This window comes from Pleurodeles waltl, chromosome 9, assembly GCF_031143425.1.
Source record: "Pleurodeles waltl isolate 20211129_DDA chromosome 9, aPleWal1.hap1.20221129, whole genome shotgun sequence".
NCBI classification, from domain to species: domain Eukaryota; kingdom Metazoa; phylum Chordata; class Amphibia; order Caudata; family Salamandridae; genus Pleurodeles; species Pleurodeles waltl.
In genome coordinates, this window is record NC_090448.1 from 47,194,627 (window position 1) to 47,218,488 (window position 23,862).

Here is a 23,862-nt window from a genome sequence, read left to right on the forward strand (position 1 = left end):
CTGTGAAAGATCTTCAAATGGTTGCCTCAGAGCAACAGATGGACCATCACGCAAAAAATCATTACCAGCAGGCTGGGCTACAGCAACACTCTCTACACAATAATCATCAAACAAATCCTCTACAGCCTCCAGGCCATCCAGAACACCATTGCAAGACTCATAGTTGACATCCCACAATGCACCAACATCATACCGCACCTCCCGAAGTTTCATTGACTCCCCGTTCACAACCGCAGCCAATTCGAACTTCTCAAACACACATGCTCAGCCCTACACAACACAGGACAAGTACACCTGAACAGCCACACACACTTTCACTAACCCACCATATATCTATGTTCTACCTCACTCTCACTCGCAGATACTCCTTGCATCTGCAAAAGCAAAACTGGAGGTTGCTCATTCTCTAACATATCACCCAAGACATAGAACGACCGCCCTCGATACATCAACACATCAGAGTATTGAGTTCTGCAAGAAGCTGAAGACCTAGCTGTTTGTATAAGCACTTTTGGCACCAAACACATACACACGTACCCAAGCATCTAAATACCCTCTCAGGTGGTTAGCGTGCTATACAAATCAACATAACATAACAGGTAAATATTAAAGATCTAATACTAAGTGGCAAATGACATTTATTACAGGATTGGTCACCACTTGAACAGATATATTCATCTATCTTAAATGTTGCCTTGCTGCACTGTTATTAACATATAATCCTGTGTGACATAAAGCAAAAGCTCACTGAGCATTTTGGTGCTAACAAGAATTTGTATTAAAAGTACTGTTTTAAATTTTGGTTTCAGAAATATGGATCCTGATCTAATCTTTCAGGTGAGAAAAAAAGTCCAAATACCCAGCCAAGTGTGGGTCACTGCCAGATATGAGTAGCGTACATGGCGCAGTACATCAATCTCCTTCAACACACAAGAAATCTTCTGCTTGTTTGGAAAAGGTTGCAGAATATTTTAATTTCCTAATAGCATTTTAGATCAATGATTCTTTTCTCCTGCAGCTCCTTGGAAGGCAGGGCGACCAGCATCAAATTAACACACTCAGCAATTCTGGTGACTGGTAAGCGATGGGCGAATACAGGTTTCAAAACTAAAATAAATGTTTTCCTAAGCATAAACTACTTAGACTTTAAAGGGAATCTCAGTCTTGGCCACAACCTACTAGTTTTGCTAGTATTGTCATGATTGCTCTGTTGCTGACAATTTAAAGTAGACCTCGGCAATGCTTAATTCGTAAAAGAGTAAGTGCTGACGCTCAAAGTTTTTTTCAGAAGCCTCTGCTTGGTGTACGGTGTGTTAGGGGTGCTGAATACCAAGGTTTCGCAGTCTTGGTTCCACCTTTTGACTCTTCTCTCCACCACTAAGTACTTCCTGTCTATTTATCTCACTCTTGCAGGTTCTTGCTTTCTTCTTATGGCACATTTTTTCAGTCTTTCTCTTCCTCCTTAACCCCCCTACTCTATTTCTATCTCTCTTGCTCTAGGTCAAAATTTGATGATGGAAAATAAGTGCCTGTCCCCAAATATGAGAGAAGAGGGGTCCACCTGCAACCTCCAACTCAAATAAAGTACTGTGCTTAGCCAAGGGGCATGCTTCACCTGTTTTTGCCATCAAACATTTTCTATCAAGTGCCAAATTCTGTGAAATCGTTCTTATAATATTATAAATAACCTCTTTAAGGAAATTCCATTTAGATCCCATAGATTATCTGATCTATGCAGTGGAAGGTATGATTTTACAGAGTGGGATCTATTTTTTTCCTTTACTAGAAGAGATTTCTCACGCTCCAACCACCCAGTAGGTTTATATTTTTCAGAATTTCTTGATGGATTAGTGAGTTGAATACCTACCTTCCTAAGAAGTTTAGAAAATTGTGTCATATATCCCTAAAATGACTTCCTAAGGGTTTTCAACAATTCCAGGGGATAAAATATTCCTTATTTTTTTCTGGGTAGATGTTTTTATCCCTTTCCTGCTCCTTCTGCTGAATGAGCTAGTTAAAGTCACTGGTTTCATAGAATTTCATGGTACCCCAAATACACATCAGAGATACTTCTATCGGATCATGATCACACCACACAATGGTACATACATCTAATATCAACCCCCAGTACCTCTGACAAGCTAGAATATAGTCAAGACCAGAGATCTTGTTGCTCCATAAAAGATATTTGCAGATGGAGTATCCAGGGGCAACCGTGCATTGGAAGACATGTGTAACGGAAAATGTCTTAGTTAGTCAGTCCCCTCTGGAGGATTTTAACTTCCTCCCCAGAATAGGCCCACTTAAGCCCAGCAGAGAATCAGATTCATATATCATATCAGGAAAAGGGCAAGCTCCTCTTTAGGCAACTTAAATTGCCCCTCATCAAGGTCAAATCACTGACCTGCTTATATGTTAAACATTATTAATGAAAAGTCTAACAACAGAAAACAACCTCTAGAAATCCTAAACCAAAGGACTGATTTCTAATACATGGAAGGCTGCCTCTAATTTCAATATTACGTTAAGTTGTGATGTCTCTTGTCACCTCCAATAAGAAAATCGCATATTTGCTCAATTGTAATAACTTATTACAGTTGAGTCACCAGAGCCAGCAGCCAAGGTGGAAAATCAGGAAGGGGGGTTGGGAGCACACTGACTCACAACCCAGCCCAGTTCGTCCCTTTGCATCCTGGTAAATGCAGTTCACAGTTAGCGCTTACTTAATTATCTGTAGTTTTTCACCAAAGTTGGTGCAGACATTGCTGTATATCTCTAGACACGTGTTTCTGGGTTCAGCCCTTCATCAGTAGAGAGTAGAGAACAAAGAAAATTAATCTGGGGTTGCTGGAAATGCTGCCAAATTCCTCTCAGGTCAAGTACCACACACAGGTGCATCTCCAAAGCTCATCAGCTCACTGGCTCAAGGGAGCCTTCTAAACAGGAAGTGGGGTGGTTGGGAGCACACTGCCTCACATCCCAGCACAGTTCACCCCTTTGCATCCTGGTAAATGCAGTTCAGAGTTAGCGCTTACTTCAAGGTGAAAAACAGATCTTGAAGCACCATTGGAGCTGCAGTGTAGAGAAAAAAAAAACGAAAACGTTACTTACATTCTTATTATCTGCTCTTCTATAATGAACAGTGATCAACAGAAAGGAGGGATTTATAGAAACCTGTTTATTTGTTTCACCCATTTCAGTACAGGAATGAAAGAATCGCTTTGCATGTTCCTATTTATACTGTGTTATAGATCTTTTTAATCTGATTTATATTAAACTGATTCCAATATGTTTTTAAACAAAATTTACTAACTAACAGTTTTTTTTGGTGTGTTTACTTTTGCACTACAGATTCTGCCTTATTCTTCATATCTATGACCACACTGTCTCATATGAAGGAGCAAGACTCCAAGGATTTAAGTAGTGGTCGTTCCTTTATTGGAGTGGTCAGGCATTGTTCCAACAATGTAAGCAACCACAAACCACCACATGTATTAATTAAAAGCATCACTGGTCTTAATTAATTTTTTCTCCTAGCCACAGCACAGGGTTGCTCGGGGTGTCTGAGCAGGGTGGGACAATCCTGCCGATTGGCCAGTAGCAGAGATGAAGTGCATATGTTGGGTTGAACAGGTCCCTTACTATGGCCAGTCCAACTTGCACACCTCAGGACTCCCAAATCCCATGCTGTGTTACGGAGCCAGGGGTAACACAGCACAGGCCCCCGGTCTTCTTGGGAGTGCTGGGTTCAGCTGCCTCAACCAATCCTTGCATTGCTCTCATGCTTTAGATTATTTCAAACAGCAACACAAGCATTGGTTCTGGTGGATCAGGTTGGCCTGTCCCCATGGGCCCACATTCACAAGCCAACATGGGGGCTGCAATATTACAGAACAGGTCCAATCACTGTGGCTTCATCACTATGTGGATTTATGTTGAAGCCACAAAGTGATTGGTCTTGTTTCTCTACCTTAAGGGTGACACAAAGCTCTTCCCCTCGCGCACGGCATCAGTGACCATTGTGCACAAGGAGAGTTGAAGACAGCATTGCTATTGTCCTCTCCTGCCCAGACCATGTGCTGCTACACCCTACCCGATTGACAGCCCATGGCAGTGCTTGTCAGCAGCGGAAATGCATTTACTCGATGGACTGAGTGCAGTGTGTGGTCAATCTTATGGGTCATACTCAGGGCCACTGGAATTATGCGGCAGGAGAGGGCCAAATTAGGCGGCAGGGTTGAGTACATTTTGTGTCAAGAAAAGGCAAATTATGCAACATAATGAGATACTTTTTGTATTAATGTTACTTCATTATTTCATCATTTTTAACCTTGGTAACACTCTTTGGTCATTGGATGCACCTCATAAGTACCATTTAACACCTAAATATAGCAATATGCAACAGAAAGGTGACCAGTCCGACTTTGCAAAGGGCCTTCCACTGTGCTGCAACATGGGTTGTCTAATTTTTAGTAACTTTTGAACCCTTGAGCTAGAAACCAAATGTATTTTTGTTAAAATCTGCAGACTATGCGGCAGATGATGGATTATGTGGAAAATGCAGCAAATATGTAACTATGCAAACGTCGCCGTGGCTGCACAATCACATAATTCCAGTGGCCTGGTCATACTATATAAACCAAGCAGACTCTAGTGAGGAGAGGCAGGCAGAATGCCGACTTGAAACTTTTGCTCATTGTGTGAAGAAGGGCATATTCCAGAAGCTACGTATTATTATTTTTTAATGTGTGAGAGGGAGCTGGAAGTGTTAGCATTGCTGTCCCACACCTAGGCGCCAAAAACACAAACATATTGAGACTACTGATGTATACTTTTGGCCTCTTTTGCTCTGATTCTATCTAATATGCACAGGAAAGTTGGATAATTCTTTAATGTATTTGTATATTTGAAGTACATAGCTTTAACCCCAGCAGCACTTCCAATGCACCAGTCCTGCCCAACTCTGCATCCAAGATGTCCTCAGAAATGGTAATGGATACTTGCTGAGCTGTACTTTTGTCATTTTTAGGTCGAGTGCACAAGCGCTCTGATGTGTTGTACTCTATCTGTCGGCTTTAAACCACGCCCATCACACGCCCATCACTATCACTGGTTCATGGTCTTGTCTTCCAAAAATCCTTTGTTATCATTGGTAAATGCTTTATGTTTCAACCTCCTTCGGGCAGATGTGTTACTGCCTTGGCCATTGACCCAGTTACATGGATAATTGCACTTTTGCCGATATGTTTGACCGAGAGCGAACTTCTTTTTCCTTTTGTGTCTCTCCTTCGCGCTCATGGTCATGGCGGCCATGGTGCTTTGAATCAGCTCGCTTATGTCAAGTGCTTTACTTCTCATGTTCAATTTATGTGGCAAGAAAAGTCCAGTTTTGTTAGGAATTTACAATGCTAATAATTCTAACTCGAGCAAACGCAAGACCCATTGCATTGCAAATGCTTGTTTAAATAATGTGTCCATGGACCACATAAAAGCAGGGGCAGGGTTGAATGTAGGAAGACCGCTGAATGGAGTTTCATAGCTTCCAGTCAAGGGTGTTTTGTCACTACAGTCTGGTTTAACATATTTGAACATATATCTTTCTGGGTTTGAATTGAGAGACTCATTGTGTTTCTTCTGTCCTGGCTTATTACTAGAGGAAAAATATTACCACCTGGGATTCTGCATTTTTTAAAAATGTTGAACCATTTTAACATGCAAAAAGAGCAAACATTTTCGTGAAAATCTGTGCATGCACTGTGGGGTAGAATTTAAAGCATACAAATAATGCATGCTCTAAGACTGTGCAAATAAATCCAAAGAGGCAGAAATTGGGAGAAGTGGATTTGGGAACCCTGGCTCTGCTTAAGTTAAGATGACTAAACGCAGCCTTTCAGTGCTTACAAACACACCCCCAACCTGGCCCAAGTCCGCCACCTCACTGTTCAGGCCCTTATCTCCAGGATCCCTTGGAGTGGCCTTTCAGAGGCCCTCAGTCCACAAAAATCTCTATCTAACTGTGAGAAAGTAGCCTCTTTCTAGCCTTGTTACCCCCACTTTGGGCCTGTTTGTGAGTGTATGTCAGGGTGTTTTCACTGCCTCACTGGTATCCTGCTTGCCAGGGCCCAGTGCTCATAGTGAAAACCCTATGTTTTCAGTATGTTTGTTATGTGTCACTGGGACCCTGCTAGTCAGGACACCAGTGCTCATACGTTTGTGACCTATAGGTATGTGTTCCCTGTGTGATGCCTAACTGTCTCAATGAGGCTCTGCTAATCAGAACCTCAGTGGTTATGCTCTCTCTGTACAAATTGTCACTAACAGGCTAGTGACCAATTTTACCAATTTACATTGACTTACTGGAACACCCTTATAATTCCCTAGTATATGGTACTGAGGTACCCAGGGTATTGGGGTTCCAGGAGATCCCTATGGGCTGCAGCATTTCTTTTGCCACCCATAGGGAGCTCTGACAATTCTTACACAGGCCTGCCACTGCAGCCTGAGTGAAATAACGTCCACGTTATTTCACAGCCATTTTACACTGCACTTAAGTAACTTATAAGTCACCTATATGTCTAACCTTTACCTGGTAAAGGTTAGGTGCAAATTTACTTAGTGTGTGGGCACCCTGGCACTAGCCAAGGTGCCCCCACATTGTTCAGGGCAAATTCCCCGGACTTTGTGAGTGCGGGGACACCATTACACGCGTGCACTACACATAGGTCACTACCTATGTGTAGCTTCACAATGGTAACTCCGAATATGGCCATGTAACATGTCTATGATCATGGAATTGCCCCCTCTATGCCATCCTGGCATTGTTGGCACAATCCCATGATCCCACAGGTCTGTAGCTCAGACCTGGGTACTGCCTAACTACCTTTCCCGGGGTTTCACTGCAGCTGCTGTTGCTGCCAACCCCTCAGACAGGTTTCTGCCCTCCTGGGGTCCAGCCAGGCTTGGCCCAGGATGGCAGAACAAAGGACTTCCTCAGAGAGAGGGTGTTACACCCTCTCCCTTTGGAAAAAGGTGTCAGGGCTGGGGAGGAGTAGCCTCCCCCAGCCTCTGGAAATGCTTTCATGGGCACAGATGGTGCCCATTTCTGCATAAGCCAGTCTACACCGGTTCAGGGACCCCTCAGCCCTGCTCTGGCGCGAAACTGGACAAAGGAAAGGGGAGTGACCACTCCCCTGACCTGCACCTCCCCTGGGAGGTGCCCAGAGCTCCTCCAGTGTGCTCCAGACCTCTGCCATCTTGGAAACAGAGGTGCTGCTGGCACACTGGACTGCTCTGAGTGGCCAGGGCCAGCAGGTGACGTCAGAGACTCCTTCTGATAGGCTCCTTCAGGTGTTGCTAGCCTATCTTCTCTCCTAAGTAGCCAAACCCTCTTTTCTGGCTATTTAGGGTCTCTGCTTTGGGGATTTCCTGAGATAACGAATGCAAGAGCTCATCCGAGTTCCTCTGCATCTCTCTCTTCACCTTCTGCCAAGGAATCGACTGCTGACCGCGCTGGAAGCCTGCAAAACTGCAACATAGTAGCAAAGACGACTACTGCAACTCTGTAACGCTGATCCTGCCGCCTTCTCGACTGTTTTCCTGGAGGTGCATGCTGTGGGGGTAGTCTGCCTCCTCTCTGCACTAGAAGCTCCGAAGAAATCTCCAGTGGGTCGACGGAATCGTCCCCCTGCAACCGCAGGCACCAAAGAACTGCATCACCGGTACCCTGGGTCTCCTCTCAGCACGACGAGCGAGGTCCCTTGAATCCAGCAACTCTGTCCAAGTGACTCCCACAGTCCAGTGACTCTTCAGTCCAAGTTTGGTGGAGGTAAGTCCTTGCCTCCCCACGCCAGACTGCATTGCTGGGAACCGCGACTTTTGCAGCTACTCCGGCCTCCGTGCACTTCCGGCAGAAATCCTTTGTGCACAGTCCAGCCTGGGTCCACGGCACTCTAACCTGCATTGCACGACCTCCTAAGTTGTTCTCTGGCGACGTGGGACTCCTTTGTGCGACTTTGGGTGAGCACCGTTTCACGCATCCTTGTAGTGCCTGTTTCTGGCACTTCTCCAGGTGCTACCTGCTGCTGAGAGGGCTTCTTGTCTTGCTCGACGTCCCTTCTGTCTCCTGGCGCAATTTGCGACATCCTGGTCCCTCCTGGGCCACAGCAGCGTCCAAAAACCCTTACCGCACGATTTGAAGCTAGCAAGGCTTGTTGGCGGTCTTTCGGTGGGAAAACACTTCTGCACAACTCTCCACGGCGTGAGGGATCCGTCCTCCAAAGGGGAAGTCTCTAGCCCTTGTCGTTCCTGCAGAAACCTAAGCTTCTACAGTCCAGTAGCAGCTTCTTTGCACCCACAGCTGGCATTTCCTGGGCATCTGCCCATCTCCGACTTGCTTGTGACTTTTGGACTTGGTCCCCTTGTTCCACAGGTACCCTCGACTGGAAATCCATTGTTGTTGCATTGCTGGTTTGTGTCTTTCCTGCAGAATTCCCCTATCACGACTTCTATGTCCTTTGGGGAACTTTAGTGCACTTTGCACTCACTTTTCAGGGTCTTGGGGTGGGCTATTTTTCTAACCCTTACTATTTTCTAATAGTCCCAGCGACCCTCTACAAGGTCACATAGGTTTGGGGTCCATTCGTGGTTCGCATTCCACGTTTGGAGTATATGGTTTGTGTTGCCCCTATCCCTATGTGTCCCCATTGCATCCTATTGTAACTATACATTGTTTGCACTGTTTTCTAATACTATTACTGCATATTTTGGTATTGTGTATATATATCTTGTGTATATTTCCTATCCTCTCACTGAGGGTACACTCTGATATACTTTGGCATATTGTCATAAAAATAAAGTACCTTTATTTTTAGTATAACTGTGTATTGTGTTTTCTTATGATATTGTGCATATGACACTAAGTGGTACTGTAGGAGCTTCACTCGTCTCCTAGTTCAGCCTAAGCTGCTCTGCTAAGCTACCATTATCTATCAGCCTATGCTGCTAGACACCCTATACACTAATAAGGGATAACTGGGCCTGGTGCAAGGTGCAAGTACCCCTAGGTACTCACTACAAGCCAGTCCAGCCTCCTACACTAACTTCTGTGGTTTTTAGGTTGAAGCCTACCAGACAGCACAGTCTGGCTGCTAAAGACTTCTTGGGGACATTATGAAAGCTGACCTAAGAATGCATTCCACCTACTTCTTGCAACTGACTTTGTGGTTTGTAACTCAAATTTGCTTGCTCTCTGTTTGCTGACCTTATTTGTTTTAGACTGTCTAGCATATCTTTGTCCATCCTGTGGAGCATAGCATGATTACTGTATTCTTCCACAAGTGCTTGTTTTCTGTAAACAGGCCTTTACATTTTGTTCTTTTCTTGTCACATTTGCTGTGCATTCAAAGACAGAGGTCAAGTATCAGTCTGTGTCTTCTGAGGGAGCTTGGTGTATTCTCTCTCCACTTTTGACTTCAAAGTGAGAAGATATATCTGACAATCTAGGGGTGTGAAAGAAAAGGCTTTTTTTCAACATTCATTTAATGTCTGTAAATTAACTGTACAAATATGTCAGAATATATCTGAATTAGGAAAGCACAAATGAAACACTTTTTTGTAATTCTGAAGTGTCCCGGAAACAAACAATTTAGGACGATCAAAACAGACCAAAACACTAGGTTATGCTTTTTCCACACATTATCATTCGTGTGCTGTATAGTTTTATCTGTAAACCTGTATGTCTCTGCAAATGTAATAGTAATTTCAATTAAAAATGTGTGGTCTGTAATTGCAGTGCATCACCACACCATGCACACTCCACTCTACGCCACTGCACTCAACAACACCCTACTCCACTCTATGCAACTCTGTGCCCCTCCACTCTATGACACTCTACTCTACCCTATGCCACTTCACTCTACAACACTCTATTCCACTCCATTCTACGTCATTCTACTCCACTCTACGACACTCCACTGTGAACATTTCCACGCGACTCCACTCCACTCTATGTTACTCTACGCCACTCTATGCCACTCTACTCCATTCTAGGCAACTCTATTCCCCTCTATGCAACTCCATCCTGTGAACCTCCACTCTTCAACACTCAGTGGCACTCTATGACACTCTATGCTACTCTACTCTGTGCAACTTCCCTCCACTCTACGACACTCCATGGTATGCCACTCCACTCTATGACACTTTACTCCCTTTCTACGCTGTGCCACTCAATTCCACTCTAAGCCACTCCACTCTATGCCCCTCAACTCTGTGCTCTCTGGGGTTGTTCCTACTCCCAAGGCTTCACATATGCCCTCGGTGGCTCATATGCACTGTATGTGCTTCAGCTGTGCCTCATGTTTACTCCCAGTCTTCGCTTGTACTCTCTCCCCTTCCAATGCACCCAGAGCCTCAAGTGAAATGTCTGTCCCTCCAGGGTATTTGGTGCTTCAAGGTTTCCTGTGTACTCTCTGCCACCATGTAGCAAGTACTTCGACATGTATCCCAGTAGGTCCCACACAGTCCTGCGCTTCATGTGAACGCCCGCACTGCTCATGTACTTTTTGTCTATCCAGTGTATGAAGCGCTTCCTGAGTCTTCTTCGCACTTCCGGGTTCCTGTGCTCCCAGGGCCCTCGATGCTCAAGCCCACTATTTGATGTTGTTGTACATTCTCTGTGCTTTGTTCTGTCTGCACTTCCTCGTAGCTTCCCATGTACAGTCTGGGCCCTGCTTCCAAGTACACTCCTCCTCTCTTAAGGCCTCATCTGGTTTGTTTCTTCCACGCTTAATTGGGAAAAGCCTGGGGGAGATCTGCAGAAGACGCTCATCGCGTACATGCCAACATTTTAGAAGAGGAAAGCAGGTGATTTTAAAAAACATAATCTGGAGAATGTATTTTCCCCATCGACTACTGTTGAAGCAAAGTCAATTTCAGGCAGAAGGCAGCCAAACGAAACTCTTTTTTGTCTTAAACAATCAGGACTCTCCTGCCTGAATCGGGTCTGTTGGCATGCATGCGTTTGATATCGGCAATGGAGACTGGAACCGGGCTGATCCCTGTGCTTTCACTAGTACAGCATAGGGATCACCCCTCTCAGGCCCAGTGTCCCCTGTCAAGGGCAGACTCTTTCTTGGCCTCCTTGCATCTTCTCAATATTTCATTCATTCTTGGATGGTGTCAGTCCTTCATTCCTCCCACTCATCCCTTCCCCCCGGCGCCCGGAGCCCTCACCTCTAGCTGGTCTTACAGTTCTGGAACAAGGCCTTACCTGGGCATTGATCATCTTGAGGGGCTTGGTTAGCACCGCCCTCTCGACCAAAGCCAGGTACTTCTCCCAGTGGAAGCGCATCTCAAGCTCGTGGATCTTCACGTGGGGGATGGAGGTGCGTACTGGTAGCACTTGGCGGGGTAGGGTTATGTTAGGGGTGTCCGACCCTCTCTTGTTAGTTTTCTTCTCTCTGGCTCTCTTGCTATTATACTCAGTGGTGTAACAGAACTTGAGGGGACTCCCCTGCAAAGCACATGGCAGGGACCCCTTTTTCCCGGCCCACCACATACCACTTTTGTCAGGGGGCCCCATGGAGCTCTGGGGCTTATGTTACAACATTAATTATACTTACACTCTAATACTCTTACAGTCTGATTAGCGGGGGTGTAACACAAAATGATAGGCCCCCCCTGCAGAATGTGATGAGTGCCCCCAAGTCTCCCACATCTCACAGATATTTATTGATCTTGGACTGAATGGGGCCCTCCTTAATAGTTGGAGGGGGCTTGGAGGGTTGGGCCCTCCCTGCTGGTTACCTCTCTTCTTTCCAGCTCTACCACTTACACTCTCTCCCTGATCTCTCATTTTTCTATTCTCTTTTTCTTTCCCTCTCACTGTTTTGTCTTCCTCTCTCCAGCTCCCTCTCTCCTGCACATGCACACTGGTGCTCTGCTTTCTGCTTTCTCACTCTCTCCCTCATTTCCTTTTTCTTTCCATCTCTCGTTCCTTTACCTCGTTCTCCCACTTTCTCTGTCTCTCTTCCTTTTCCCTTTCACTATTATCTAGCGGCGGACACCGCAAATCTCAAGTGGAGGGGCAGGCGGGGGGATGGGGAGGGTGACGAGGATGGGGGGAATAAAATGAATGATATATTTTTTTAAACAGTACCCTTCCCGACGCCGCTGGCCGCCTCACACTCCTGTTCTCTTCTAGTGTCCCAGCATTCCCTGGGACATCAGCACAGGCACTCCAGCAATCCTGGCGCTGTTCTCATGCTAAATCTAGCATGAGAGCAGTGCCAGGATTGGTCTGACAGGCTTGGCCTGCTGCTCAGACACTGCATAAGAGTCTGTTCAGTTTCTCCAACCCGGCTCTGAATACAGCCGGTTTGGAGAAACCCATGTGCGCATGTGTGTTTGGCCACCTAAGATGGCCGGCCAAACACACATGTGCATTTAATGCACAGACTCCACTCACCCTTCCCTCTCCCCCCTCCTGTGCCGCAGCCCCGTCCCTCCCTGCACATGCTGCTGGCTGAGCCAGCAGATGAAAACTAAAATGATAGTAAACTATTGTTTTATTTTTCAGCTGCTGGATTAGCCAGGGGTGCGGCACTCCTCCGCCATTGCGAAGGAGCCGCCCCTGCTTTTATCAAAACTTTCATAGCCATCCATAACCATCCATTATGCGCAGTAATATTTTTCCCACAGGGGGTGCCACAGCTCTACAACAAATAGTCCAGATACAAACCGAAGACCCACACTTGCTGTTCAACAATTTCTTACCTCTCTTTGGTTTCACTGCTGTCTGTAGAGAACAAAGGCTACATGCGCATATTTACTCTCTGTGAAGCTGTAAAGCGCTTCAACTCCTCGTCCGGGGTAGTAAACACTATATAAATCCAACTGCAATACAACGCAGTGTAAATTGTGTAACGCACAACACGTAGCTGTAGTGTAGGCCCCAGAAATTACACAGGACAGACAGGGTAGTGGCAACCTCATTTATTAGTGCCTCTGCAGCAAAAACTAGAACCCGCGCTTTCCCCAATGTATTTATAACTTTTACGGCCGCCACACTGGCCCAACCATTCTTCAGCCGTTGACGGGGGTGGGGGGAAGACCTTTCCCCCTCCTAGAGTCCGCACCATAGGTTCACCCAAACCTGGGCAAACACTGCATTCCTCCCCAACGTAGAATAAAAATAAACAAAACCCCCAAATGCATTGGTTCTCAGTTCAAACAGAACAGTACATAACACATTGATACTCAAATGGGAAACCCAGCATAGTGCTGAGATGTCTCAAGACAGCAAATACAGCGAGAACATTATTGCTTGGTCCTCAGATTGTACCGTTCTGTCCCCGCTCGTCCTGACAGTAACCTTTGGGTCCCATCTGATAAAGGCACCATCTCCGTTGGATTTCGGGCCCCATCAGCTGTCGAACAGGAGCACCCAGGTGGTGTCAGCAGTTCTGACACCACACCACTCCCCTGTGAGGACCCACCTCGCATTGGAGACCCAGGTGGAAAAACAGAGTCTTCCTGATCGCTCAGAAATCCATCGCTAGGAGAGCTGACCCCTCCGTTACCAGAGGGTAAGGTTGGGGTAAACCGCTGGAACTAGGACACATTCCTTGTAACGCTCTCACCATTCCTCCCAGCCATCACCATGGTCCCTTTGATGGCAGTCACAGTCCATAGTTCAGCTTTGAACAGCAGTCCTTGACCAGCGCAGTGTCGCCCTCCCGGATGGCGTTCTTTCAATCAATCAATCAATCATTTGTAAAGTGCGCTACTCACCCGCTAGGGTCTCAAGGCACTGAAAGAGGGGGGTGGGAAGGAACTGCTACTGCTCGAATAACCAGGTCTTGAGGCGTTTCCTGTAGGTTGGGAGGTCCTTCCAGGTCATGGCGGCAAGGTGGGAAAATGATCTGCCGCCGGCTGTAGTTCGATGGATGCGAGGGACGGCGGCGAGGGCACGGTTGGTGGAGCAGAGTTGGCGGGTGGGAGTGTGGAAGGTGAGTCGCTCATTGAGGTAGGCAGGGCCTGTGTTGTGAACAGCTTTGTGGGCGTGGATGAGGAGTTTGAAGGTGATCCTCTTGGTGACGGGAAGCCAGTGTAGGTCTCTGAGGTGGGCTGAGATGTGGTCGCGGCGTGGGATGTTGAGGATGAGGCGTGCGGAGGCGTTCTGTATACGTTGTAGTTTCCTCTGGAGCTTGGCTGTGGTTCCTGCATAGAGCGCGTTGCCGTAGTCCAGTCTGCTGCTGACGAGGGCGTGGGTGACCGTCCTTCTTGTTTCGGTGGGGATCCATCTGAAGATCTTGCGGAGCATACGGAGGATGTTAAAGCAGGATGATGAGACGGCGTTGACTTTGATGGGTCACTGGTGAGCGATGAGTCTAGGATGAAGCCTAGATTGCGTGCATGGGTGGTGGGTGTAGGTGTGGTTCCTAGGGTGGCTGGCTACCAGGAGTCATCCCATGTGGAGCGGTTGGAGCCGAGGATGAGGATCTCTGTCTTGTCTGAGTTGAGTTTGAGGCGGCTCTACTCCATCCAGTTGGCCATGGCTTGCAGTCCGTCGTGGAGGTTGGTTTTGGCGGTGGCGGGGTCCTTGGTGAGTGAGAGGATCAGCTTGATGTCGTCGGCGTACGAGACGATGTTGAGGTTGTGGGATCGGACGATGTTGACGAGCGGTGCCATGTAGATGTTAAAAAGAGTTGGGCTGAGAGAAGACCCTTTTGGAACGCCGCAGATGGTGTTGGTGGCTTCCGATAGGAAGGGATTGAGGCGGACTCTCTGAGTTCTGCCAGAGAGGAAGGATGTGATCCAGTCCAGGGCCTTGTGGCGGATCCCGGCGTCGCAGAGGCAAGTGCAGAGGGTGTGGTGGCAGACGGTGTCAAAAGCAGCTGAGAGGTCCGGGATGAGGGCCACGTTTTCGCCTTTGTCGAGCATGGTCCTGATGTCGTCAGTTGCGGCGATGAGGGCGGTCTCGGTGCTGTGGTTCCTAGGGAATCCGGATTGGGATATGTCCAGTGTGTTGTTGTCCTCCAGGAAGCGGGTCAGTTGGCCGTTGACGATCTTCTTGATGACCTTCGCCGGGAAGGGAAGGAGGGGTCGGTAATTCTTGAGGTCTTCGGGGTCCACTTTGGGTTTCTTTAGCAGGACGCTGACTTCGGCGTGCTTCCAGCTCTACGGGAAGGTGGTGGTCTTGAAGGAGCTGTTGATGATCATGCGGAGTTGGGGGGCGATGATGGGGCTCGCTTTGTTGAAGACATGGTGGGGGCAGGGGTCGGAGGGAGATCTGGAGTGGATGGTGCTCATGGTTTTGATGGTGTCCTCGTCGTTGATGTGGATCCAGGAGAGCAAGAGGTTCATGTGGCTGGGTGCGTTGGGGTTGGTGGTGGTCGCGGTGGTAGTGGGGGGTGAGGAGTTGAAGCTGTCATGGATTTCCGTGATCTTGCGATGGAAGAAGGTAGCGAGGGAGTCGCAGAGGTCTTGCAATGGAGGGGGGTCGATGGAGCATGACCTGGGGTTGGTGAGCTCTTTGACGATGCTGAAGAGCTCTTTGCTGTCGTGGGCATTGTTGTCGATGCGATCTTTGTAGAAGGATCTTTTGGTGGTCCGGATGAGCTGGTGATGCTTGCAGATGGCTGTCTTGAGGGCTGCGTGGTTGCTCTCTGTTGGTTTGTGGTGCCACTTCTTCTCGATTTTCCAGCACTCCTGCTTGAAGGAAGGTCGGAGGTGAACCAGATGGCCTTGGTGCTAGTGCGGTTGTTGGAGGATTTCCTGAGCGGAGGGAGGGTGTTGGCGCAATAGTCTATCCAGTGTCTGAGGTTGAGGACGGCTGTGTTGGGGTTGGTGGTGCTGGGTGGCGGGGCCCGGGCGAGGATGGAGATCAGTTGGTCTTCCGAGATCTTGTTCCAGCTGCAGTGGGAGATCTGTTGTGGGCGGTGGTGAGTGGCGGATTTCTGAAAGGTGAAGTGGACGCAGCGGTGGTCGGTCCAGTGGAGTTCTGTGGTATGGCTGAAGGTGACGTGACTGCTGGTGGAGAAGACGGGGTTGAGTGTGTGGCCGGTGGAGAGGGTGGGCGTCGTGACCAGTTGTTTGAGACGGACGTTGGTGAGGTTGTCGATCAGAGCAGTGGAGTTGCTGTTGTTGGTGTTCTTAAGGTGAAAATTAAAGTCGCCGAGGAGAATGTAGTCTGTAGAGGCAAGGGCCTGGGTGCTGATCATGTCGGCGATGGAGTCGCTGAAGTGAGGTCGGGGGCCTGAGGGTCTGTAGACAAGGGTTCCTCTGAGGGTGGTGTTGGCGTTGATGTGGATCTGGAAGTGTGAGTGTTCGGCGGCATCGAGGGAGTCATCGGTGTTGGTTGAGATTCTGATGGTGTTCTTGTGGACTATGGCGATTCCTACTCCCGGTCTGTTGGTGCGGTCTCTGCGGTTGATCTTATAGCCTTCGGGGATGGCTATGGCGATGTCAGTTTCCAAGGAGGGAGTCATCCAGGTTTCGGTGAGGAAGGCGATGTCTGGGGAGGATGAGGTGAGTAGGTCCCAGAGTTCGACGGCATGCTTATGGACGGAGCGGGTGTTGAGGAGGATGCAGCTGAGGTGGTTGTGTGTGGTTCTGGCGTGGTGCTTGGGGGCAGGTGAAGCTGCAGATCTGATATGAGAAGGGTCCGTGGGTGTGCCTCGGGTGGCTTGGCAGCAGGCGGTGGAGCGGTCTGGGTTGAGGGCGTGGAGTTCGTTGGCAATGTAGTGGCATCTGACGGTGGGGGGAGCGCATGGGCCAGGGGGTCTGGCGGTGGGCGCGGTCCAGGCATGGACGGGCGCAGACGGGCTTGCCCCTGGTGTGCCCACGTAGCGGCCGCCATTAAGGGGAGGTGGGAGGGAGGAGCAGCTGGGAGGCAGGGTCTCAGCGGCAGGAAAGGAGAGAGCGGCTGAAATCCGAAAAACAAGCGAGGCAAGAGAAAAGAAGGTAAAAGGCAGTAAAAGGCAAAAAACACGAGGAAAATAGGGAGAAAGCAAAAGGCACAAAAAGGCACAAGGCACAAAAGGAAAATACAATAACAGGACAAACACTCAATACTTACGGCAACCACAGGACACCAGGGGTGAGGCGCAGGCGAGTGTCTGTGGGAGGTGGAGGGCCTCGAACTCGCAGCAGCAGCGAGGGCGGGGTAGAGGGCAGGGAGGCAGTCAGGAGGAGCTGCGCGGCGTGAGGACTAAAACCCGACCTAAAATCAGGTCAGGGGTCACTCCCGAGCCCTTCATCTCTGTGAAGGATAATGATTGTTGCTAGACCTGCGATCCATTGATTGATTGGGAAGAACTGCTTGGGTGACCCAGAGAGGGTGGTGTGAGATGACATCCGTGACTACTCCCCCAAAAGCATAACTGGCTCGGGGAAACTGATGTGGTGGCACGGGGTGTGACCCGGTATTCGCGGAGAAAAGTGTACAGGGCACATTCGATGTTCTGGGCCTCAGCCGTGGCAATGCGGATCATTTTCTACAGTGTTTTTACAAATCTCCCCATTCGCCTGGGGCCACCTGGGTGTGATCCGTTGGTGTTTAGTGTTCCGGGACTTTAGAAATTCAGACCACTCATGGCTAATGAATGGGGGTCCGTTATCTGTATGAATCTCTCTGAAAAGGCACTGTGTGGCCATCATCTTCTCCATCTTTGGGATGACCACCGACGCTGACGGCCCAATCTCCACTTAGGGATATTGGGAGCAGTCTTCCACGACTATTAACATATGGGAACCATCGGGAAGACTACCAAAATCAGCGCTAACCCTCTGCCAGAGGAATGTTGGGCCCTCTTCGGTGATGACTGGAACAGGTGTGTCGGGCATCCCACTTGCTTGACAAATTAGACATCCTTTTACCATGTCGTCTACCAGTTGGTCCATACCGGGGAACCAGACCTTACTCTGGAGTCGATTCTTTGATTTCACGATTCCCTGGTGGGACCAGTGTGCCAACAGGACAGCCCGCTGTCTCAGGCAGTTGGGCAGTACAAGGCGGGGGCCTCTTAGGAGACACCCTTCTTCGCTCACCGAGAGCTTGTTAAAAAATGTTTGCAGCGTGGCTTTGGCATCGGCGGTGCAGAAAGTTGCATGGTGCACCAAGAGATCGCCAATCGCAGGACCGAACAGCATCTATGGCTAACTGCAAACAGTCACCTTGACTTGTAGCTTCCACTACTTCTGCCGGAGGAATGGGTAATGCTTGCGCACGGTCCAATACCAGTCTGACACATTCCTCTATTTCAAGGGCTTCTTCATCTTCCCGGGGGATGGCCGGGCAGGCATGGCGCAACAGGAAGTCAGCAGGGTTTCTTGTGCCTGGTTGGTACTCTACATTGAAATTGAATTCTTGCAATTGTAAGATCCACTTCTCGATCCTGGGCGGCGGCTTGGATGATGACCCTTTGAAGAGAGGGAGGAACGGCTTGTGATCGGTCACAACTGTGAACGCCTTCCCATAGAGGTAGAGGTGAAAGTGCTGACACCCCCAGTGGATGGCAATTGCTTACCGCTCTATCTGGGAGAACAGCTGTTCAGTGGGTGTCAATGTACTGCTGGCATAAGCGATGGGCTCCACTCTCCACAGTCTTGCCTCTGGGCCAGTACCGCACCTAGACCACTGGGGCTGGCATCGACCGCTAGCTGAAGCTCCTGGTGCTGTCGAAATACACCAGGGTGGTGTTGGCAGAGAGGGCCTCTTTTGTGCTCCCAAAAGCACGCTCTTGGTCCTTGCCTCATACCCACGGGTGGTTGACTTTGGTGAAATCCTGCAGCGGGCCGGTGATGTCGATTGATTCTTCATAAAACACTCACAATAGGTGACCATACCTAAAAAACTCCTGACTAATGTGACAGAGGTTGGGGCATGCGCTTCCTGAATGTCCTTTACCGTAGCAGGGTCTTGGCTGATTCCCTGCTCTGAGAACTTGTACCCAAAGAAGCAAATGTCTCTTCAAGAACTCACACTTTTTGTGGTGCAGACTCAATCTGCGCTCTCCAAGTCTCATTGACACTGCTCGTAGATGAGCCAGGTGACTCTCCAGCGTGGGGGCATGCACTAGAATGTAATCAGTGATGTTTTGGACTCGGGATAGCCCTTGCAGGATCTCCTTGATTGTGTGCCTGAACACCTCTGCGGTGCTGGAAATGCCAAAATTCAAACAGGTTTACCTCCAGACACCTGTGAGTAGAGAAGGGGGTTATGGGCCGGGAGTCAGGTTGCAGCATGATTTGGTGGTAGCCGGACCGAAGGTCCATCTTGGAGAACCATTTGGACCCGGAAAGCTCCCCGATTATGTTTTCTCTAGTTGGGGTCAGGTGTCTCTCTCGTTTGATTGCCTGGGTAGGCAGTAGAATGTCCACACCTGTGAGTAGAGAAGGGGGTTATGGGCCGGGAGTCAGGTTGCAGCATGATTTGGTGGTAGCCGGACCGAAGGTCCATCTTGGAGAACCATTTGGACCCGGAAAGCTCCCCGATTATGTTTTCTCTAGTTGGGGTCAGGTGTCTCTCTCGTTTGATTGCCTGGGTAGGCAGTAGAATGTCCACACAGATGCGAACCGTGTCAGGCTACTTTGGTTTCTTTGTGACAACTATTGGGGAACACCCACGGGGTGGGTCCAGACACCTTCTCTATGATTCCAGCTTGCTCTACGAGTCTCAGCTCCCGTTCTACTTTCGAGCGTAGATGGAAAGCTACCCGTTGGTGTCTGAGGGCGACCAGGGCTACTGACTCATTGATATGCAGCTTGAGGGGTGGTCCTTTCGGGCATCCAGTGCTGTTGAAGAGCATTTCAAACTCTGTGGTGAGGCCTCCTAGGCTGCTGGCAACTACGCTGAATGCAAACTTGACCAGATTCAGGTTTTGCGCGGTCTGGCAGCTGAGCAGTAACCCTGACCCTTCTTGTGAAACAAATATCTTGGTTGTGAGCTTTTTGCTATCATGTGCATTGTCAGCTGTGAAGACGCCAGCCATTTGTAGAGGATGGGTGTCACCGAAAGAATACACCTGTACTCGTGTGGATTTAAGGTGCGGAGGGTCAGGTAGGCTGAGGTACACTTCTGCGCCCATAAGATTGATTGAGGTGCCTGTGTATATCAGAGCGGGAAGGGGGTGTCCACGCACAACCACCTGACATCTGGGTAGCCACCGGCTGTTAGTTTTTCCTCCGTCCACCGCCCTCACTATATGAACCACATCTTGGTCGTCGTCCATGTCGCCGTCTGGTGAGGTGGTGGGGAGTACAGCTACTGCCTTGAATGCCTTCTTGGACGTGGTCGGCGCTACCCTGGGTGCCGAGCAGCAGACTCTAGAGAAGTGGTTTAGTTTGCCACATGCGCTGCAGGTCTTTCCTTTTTCTGGGCAGCCCCCTGGGTGTGGCAGGAGTCCTCCACAAGTTTGTCTCTTGGTTTTGAACTGGTGCACTCTGTCTTGGCCTTGGTTGTTTCCGTGATTACGGTGTTGACATGTTCTGAATTGATCTGGACAGTAGGTGTCTGTTCCATGTGTGTCGTCAGTTCCTTCGAGCGGTCTAGGGTGAGGATGTCCCTCATGCTCATGCTGGATTTCTGCAGGATGTGCTCACAGAGCTTTGAGGATGCGCACCCTTGGATGAACTGAGCTCTGACTTCATCCTTTTTGTCCAGAAAGTGCAGGTGCTGGCCAACTCTCTCAGGCGCGCGTAGAAAACATCCACCAACTTGTCCGTTTTTTGGCACGCTTGCGTAGCAGAGACTGTTTATAGTCTGGATTGGCGCAGGGCTCAAAATGTGCTGTGATCGCGTTTTTCAGCGTGGTAAATGTGTGGGGGGTTGCTCCTGCCACTGATTGTCAAATTTTGTGAATGTCTGCCCCACAGAGGTGAAGGAGTAATGGCCGCTTCCTTTCATCCTTGATTTCTAGGGCCTCAAAATATGTCTTGAGGTGCTCAGTCCAGGCTTTCCAGCGGGCTGTTTGCGTGGTGGGGCAGTGATTGTGAAAGGTTCGAGGGCCGGAATGCTTGACTGGGTGAGGGTAAAATGATTTGGCGGCGTGGGTCGCATTGAGTGGCCAAAATACCTCTGAGTCCTGCCCTACGGGGGCGGTGCACAGCTTAAGAGGGCAGTACCTTCTGACGTCCTCGGCCTAGTTGGATGCTGTCTGCAAGGTGGCTTGTTCCCTTCCTCCTCACAGAAATGTCGGGCCTTGTAGTGGAGTCCTCAAGCAGGCAGCTGGGGCATGTGATGCTGGGGGCAGGCCACTAGCACCCCCAAAGATGAGCTACTTGCCTGGCAGGGTCATGCAGTGTCCAGCAGACAGGGTGGGTGGCACGCCAACGCCTGGGCCCTAGCAGGCGTGGTGAAGCACAACTCCAGGCCGAAGCAACAAAGGGGCCCGCGGCACGACATTGGAACGCCGCTGCGCCTCCACTGCAGTAGGGACGTGTGATCCTCGGCTCTGATTGAGCCTCCTGGCAATCGGCACAGGCCGAGGTAGCCAGAGTTGGTGAACCGCACTGGCCGGATTACTTTACAGGCGTTCACCTTAGTACATTAGATGACATCACTAGCTAGAGTGGCTGTTGTTAAAAGTGATAGTTTTTAAACATTCAGTCCCTCTCCATCACAACAATGTCATTACTGAACTAAGAGTGAACTAACTTGTCATGTGCACTCAAAAGGTGGCCAACATTTATATTATACAAAGTGCAACATCATGGTCTTTTACGTCGAACTCGAGAGGTTTTTGTGAAGCCCACATCCTGAACCCCCAAAATTGAAGATGTTCTCATGAAAAAGGAGGCTCAGGGAAATCAAATATTTTCCTCGGATCACACATTGTTGGTAAAGTGGGGCAGCCGGGATTCCCCTAGATTTTCTGGTTTAACATTATGCATATCAGCCACTAGATGGCATCTCTTTCTCAAGTTTTACATCAAAATGTAATGCTCGGTCTTTAATTCGTGGCACAAGAGGTTTTGTGTGGGTGGCAGCCAGGAGCCGCAGGAAGGCTAGTTTTGGGCTGAAGGGAGTCAGAACAGGCACCTGGCTCAAGGCTTTAGTGGTTCACCCACTTCCATGTATTTTATAATGCCATGTTTTATATGATGTAATGTATGTTATAATGCGCTTGTTCAGTCCAAAGTCATGTTAAACACCCAGGCAGGGCGCCAGACATGCTTTTGCGGTAGTTTACTCTAAAAATGTGGTATACTAACAGATTGTAGGCGAGGAAACAAACTATTTGCTGAAGACAATATATTTGCTGCAGCCATTATTTCTTCATAGACATAGCCAATACTTTAACAGAAAAAATACGTATTTGTACCACATTGCCACATCATTAGGGCCGAAGTACAGCAATCAGACACATGCAATGCAGACAGGCATGCGTGGGGACAAGGTAATTAAAGCCTTACTCGTGGCACTGGACAATTTGCACACTACAGTAACTGTTGAAAATAAGTAATACTGCAAGGTATGAGGCACTCTTTCAGGTTTTTAAACATTTAAAGGCTACACCCTCTAAATTGCTTTATAAACCATATTGATTTTTTTTCACCACATTTTTAAATAACATTTGCTTTAAAAGGCAGCATTTCGCCATCGTTTTTAGTAAAAAATGTTCAAGGGGAGAACTGCCCCAAAAGTCCTTTCATGTCAGTCAGGCTCACTTGCTTTGCTCACTAAGTCACACTTACCCCCAATTTTTACACCCCACTACTTTGAAAAGTCACCAGCCACTACTGGATTTAAGACGTGTGTGGGAAGAGCAACCATGTATTATAAGGAATAAAATACCCTCTGTCATTTGTTAAAAGAATACTTATTGTAAGTCACTTGGAGTTCCGTGACCCTATAAAGTAACTTGAAATTTCCTCTGTATAGTCATATAACTCCTCTGTGACTTGCTATGTCCTTATAATGTATGGCATAAGTTCCAGGCCGGGTTTAAAGGATAGCCACACAGGACAGATTTCGATAAAATTATACTAAATTAAACTTATTTAAGTAGTCAGGGGCTTTCACGAACAATCTGGTCTAAATCTGTCCCTCCTGGACCTACAATGGACAGAGGAGGAAGAGCAGAGGAGGATCTGTGCTCCCATACTTTAGGAGAGAGACCCTTCCGCCCATATAGGCATCCACCCATATAGGCACCTGATCGAGGGCACTACTCACTCTATAGGGTAACCCATCATGCTCTAAATGTTTCAAACCCGGACAGCTGGTAGCTTATAATGATGATAACAACATTGCCCAGTGAAAATTTACATATCCAATGATTCTGCTCTGATTTTAAATCTAATGTGAAATCCCACCTTAAAAGGGATGTGTGTTGTACACATTGCTACTGGAAATGTATCTTTCCTGCTGCATGTGACATTAAGGGCCGTATTTATACTCCGTTTGCGCCGAATTTGCGTCGTTTTTTTCGACGCAAATTCGACGCTAAACTAACGCCAACTAACGCCATATTTATACTATGGCGTTAGAGGCGAATAGCGCCAAAGTTCCCGGAATGTGCGTCATTTTTTAGCGTGAACCCCTTCCTTGCGTTAATGATATGCAAGGGAGGCGTTCCCGTCTAAAAAATGACTCCCAGGCCTTTACGTGGTATTTATACTCCCGGGCAAAAGAGACGCCCGGGAGTGGGCGTGGCTAAAAACGGCGCATTTGCGCCGCTTTTTAACGCCTGGGTCAGGCATGGCGTTAAGGGACAAGTGGGCTCAAAATGAGCCCAGAGTGCCCTCCCCTGCCCCCAGGGAACCCCCCTGCCACCCTTGCCCACCCCAGGAGGACACCCAAGGCTGGAGGGACCCACCCCAGGGACATTCAGGTAAGTATTTTTTTAATAATTTTTTTTG